Source organism: Enhydra lutris, unplaced genomic scaffold, assembly GCF_002288905.1.
Source record: "Enhydra lutris kenyoni isolate GAN:26980312 unplaced genomic scaffold, ASM228890v2 scaffoldscaffold14, whole genome shotgun sequence".
In the NCBI taxonomy this organism is placed as follows: domain Eukaryota; kingdom Metazoa; phylum Chordata; class Mammalia; order Carnivora; family Mustelidae; genus Enhydra; species Enhydra lutris.
The window spans coordinates 50,627,143-50,631,839 of NW_019154098.1; positions in this window are offsets into that span (position 1 = coordinate 50,627,143).

Sequence of the window (4,697 nt, forward strand, 5' to 3'; positions counted from 1 at the left end):
CAATGTTTATAGCAGCATTATCAACAATAGCCAAACAATGGAAAGAGTCCGAATGTCCCACCAACTGATGAATGGAGAAAGAAAAGGTGGTATGTGTGTGTGTGTGTATATCTATATCTATCTATCTATCTATATATATATATACCTCAGCCATCAAAAGGAATGAAATCTTGCCATTTGCAATAATGTGGATGGAGCCAGAATGTATTATGTTAAGCGAGATAAGTTAGAGAAAAAAGAATACCACCATATCATTTCACTCATAAGTGGAATTTAAGAAACAAAACAGATTAGCATATAGGAAGGAGGGAAAAAAGAGAGAGGGAAACAAAATATAAGAGACTCTTAAAGATAAAGACCAAAACTAGTGTTGATGGAAGGAGGTGGGTGAGGGATGGGCTAGATGGGTGATGGGAATTAAGGAGGGCACTTGTTGTGATGAGCAGTGGATATTGCATATAAGTGATGAATCACTGAATTCTACTCCTCAAACCAATATTGCACTGTATGTTAATTAATTAGAGTTTGAATGAAAATTTTTTTAAAAAAGAAAAAAAGAAGAAAGAGCAAAAGCTATTCAAATGTAGAGACATTTCATATCTTGATTTCTATTGTCAGGATTATAAATTTAAATGCAAATATCATTCCCATTCATAGTAGAGGCACCAAATGGACTTTCTGAAACCAGTCAAAGAGTTTCTCAATTAACTTTTTTCTAAATTCATACAGCTAATACAATATCACAATTTTGAGGTAAATTTTCCCTAAGACAGAAACTGCAATATTTAAGTTAATTATGAAGAATAGGATAACCTAAGTAGAGAAAAACATAGCATCCTTGTTTACATTTTATTTCATTTGCAATTAAATCACTCATTCATTACAATTAGTAGTAGTTGTATTATACGGTACAGATGAAACAGCCTAATGAATATAGACCTTTTCTCTTTTTCTAAAAAGTAGTGGTATTTTCTTGGCTTTTCGTTCTATATGGAATATTTCTGGGGCCCAATATAAGACTCTTTGCTCATATGAAGAATCCTCATTCCTTTAAAAATAAATTTTTTTGTTCACTCAAAGGTCCTTATGGAACAGACAGAGGAAACCCAACCACCAAATTGTTGTTATTCTATATCAGCAAAATGACCACTCATTACTATAGACTGTGCAGAGGAAAAAAATCAGACATATTGATTATCTAAATGATTCCAACTAGTGTTGCTTTGTGATAACACTTTCACCAGGCACCACAACAGTAATAATAACTACATTTCTTCACGATGTGCCAGACTCCATTCAGAAGGTTCTGTAAGTATAAACACATATTATATACACAACACCCCAGGAAGAGGAAACTACCGTTACTCTCATTTTATAGGTTAATAAAATGAGGTACAGAATGGTTAAATTATATTTATCAAACAACCAACATTTTTCATAAGAAAGAAAATCTGTCAAAGACAAAAGTGCACTATGTATGTATGAATAAAAGAGATATGGTCAAGGGGTGCCTAGGTGGCTCGGCCAGTTAAGTGCCCAGCTCTTGATTTCAGCTCAGGTCAGGATCTCAGAGTTGTGAGATGAGCCCCAGTGCTGGGCATGGAGCTACTTAAGACTCTCTCTTCCTTCCTCCCTCCCCCCCAGATAAACAAACAAACAATGAGCAAACAATCAAGAGATACTTAAGATAAACATTCCACCAGATTAAGTCAAATTAATTGGGCTACAAGCCCCATGCTCATGAGAAATCTTGCCATAAACAAAACAATATACTATTACCAAGCTAATATCAGTTTACACTGGGAGATTATATAACCACACTGAATAATAATTTGAATGGACAAATACACATTAAGGAAGTATATTGATTATAGGTTAAAAGGATTATGTACTTAACTAGAATTTTAATTAGAATACTTGAGAAAGAATAGTTTTTACTGGCAGGAATTGAATTAATATATTTGTTGAAAACAATGAAGGGATCACAGCCTGCCTTTTAATTAATTTACAACTCAAAAGATAAATTCTTGTGGGCCTTGATTATATTCATTTGTTGGGAGAATTCTTAAATGGTTCTAATTGATTGCTTATAATTCATTACTCTATAACATTCAGCAATTACTGAATTCGTAATATTGTACTCATTGTGAATTATGCACTCACTATGCTTAAATTGGGTTATGAGATTAAAGCTGCATTGTCCAAGTGTTAAAAATTAGTCCAAATTGGGAATATTAAATGATAGGTTGCACTGTAAAATCACAGAGCAGTATATGTAAATTTTACATTTCTCTTATAATGAATGTTCAGTTTTTTCACAAATGGCAATATTGAGGTTGTGAATGAATAAATGGTACATGAAATAGATATAAAGCAATTAATTAATAATTTTAAGTTGTGGGTGTATAACTGCTGTTTTTAACAAAATTTTTAACTTTCCACAAGAATTCAAGAAGGAGGAAGACCATTCAAAGCTGAAATATGAAAGGAATCTTAGCAGACAGGGAAGGTGAGATGAATATAGTGGATAATCATTAAGCACTAGTGAGAAGAGAGGAATCTGGGTCACAAATCATAATGGGAAGACATCAAAGTTTTCTGTATGCAGACACAACTTAAAAACATTGTTTTTTTAATGATTAAGTATTATCCCATATCTGTAGTCATCACTAATCTATAATTTGTCAAAAATTTTGCTTTTAAATTGCACTGGTAGGGAAGAGCATTGTACTGCTAAATTATTAACTGAGTTTTATGCACATAGACTCAGTAAAGAGCATGTTGATTATCCATATTACATGTTTTGTGGTTATTATGTGTTACATCAAAGTGTCCACTTTTTTTATTAGATAATTTTGGAGGTTTATGCACAAAATTCAGAAGTTGTATTTGTTGTTTAGAAGAAACAAGGGAAAAATGTTAAATGCTTTTGTCATTTCTGGATTCCTTATGAAACTACACACATAATCTTTAAGTAAGTAGCTATAATTTTTTAACTTGATTTTTTAGGGACTTTTTGAGCACAGTAGATAATTTTACAAAAATAAAGGTGCGTGGGAACAGAATGATTTACAAAATAAAATTTAATATTTTTTTACCATTTACAGAAAGTAATTTTAAATGAAACAGATTTTTCCTCCTGTAAAGCCATTAATCATAGGAAAAGAAGCATAGGAGCAGAACAAGAAAAGGTGTTATAGATTAATTTCTGTATCACAAGAAGCTACAGGGAATTTCAGAGTAAGTGTAAAATCACAATATTTTAAACAAAAGGCCCTTGCACATGTGCCTTAATTTGCAAACATTAGGATTATTGATTAACTGAATTTCAGAATTACAGGGGCTATGTTTCATACATACAACTTAAATCAGAGTTTCATTCAGCAAACCTTACAAACACACAGCAAATAATTAAAAATCTGCTTTGCTGTGAATTCTCATTGTTACCCTCTGTCTCTAAGCCAAAGTTTGACTCTCTCCCAACACCACACATGATCCTTAGACAAAGGACCAGTTCAGTGGGGACTCCAGTTAGTGCATGTATTAGAAGGGACTTGTCATATTTGTATTAGAAGGGACTTGTCATATTCCCAGACAGAATGCCTGCAGATGAAGTCACAAGTGCCATGGCAAGGATAGTCAAGGTAGCACAATGAAAAAGAATGCAGGGGTGAAATCAGGGCTGGGAATAAAGAAGCAGGTTGTCCAAGAGTTTCCCCATTCTTTAACTTATTAGATATGTTAACCATACAATGTGTCGAGAGCAAAGCAAAAGTGCTACATTCAAGAAGACACTGTATGTGTGTGTGTGTGTGTGTGTGTGTGTGTGTGTGTTTCTGTGTTTCTATGTATCTTCTTAATATATAACAGTATAAATATGTGTATCTTGATATATAGAGATACATACACATACATAACTGTGTGCAGATATGCACATACATGTACTTATACATATAGTTACCTTTATTATTCCTATAATAGAACATGGACTTATTAAATCTACAAATTGTTTCCCCTTGGATAACTTTTTGAGATAAACTGAAGAACTTATATTTGGGCATACCAATTTTCCCAATAAAAAGTAACAATCAAAGAAAAAGACTAATAGAGTTTCTTTTTTCTCCCCAGATTTTATTTAAATTCAAGTTAGTTAACATATAGTGTAGTATTAGTTTCAGGAGTAGAATTTAGTGACTCATCACTTACATAAAACACAAGTGCCCTCTTTAATACCCATCACCCATTTAGCCCCTCCCATCTGGTAACCATCAGTTTGTTCTTTAAAGTTAACAGTCTCTTATGATTTTCCTCCCTTTATGGTTTTATCTTATTTTATTCTTTCTTCCATTCACCTATGTTCATCTGTTTTGTTTCTTAAATTCCACATATGAGGGCAATCATATGGCACTTGTCTTTGACTTATTTCGCTGAGTATAATATATTCTAGTTTCATCCATGTCATTGTAAATGGCAAGCTTTCATTCTTTTATATGGCTCAGTAAGATCCCATTGTGTGTGTGTGTGCGTGCGTGCGTGCGTGTGTGTGTATGTGTGTATATATATAAATATATATATATATATATGCATATATACACATATATATATATACCACCTCTTCTTTATCCATTCATCAGTCAATGGACATTTGGGCTCTTTCCATTGTTTGGCTATTGTTGATAATGCTGCTATAAACATTG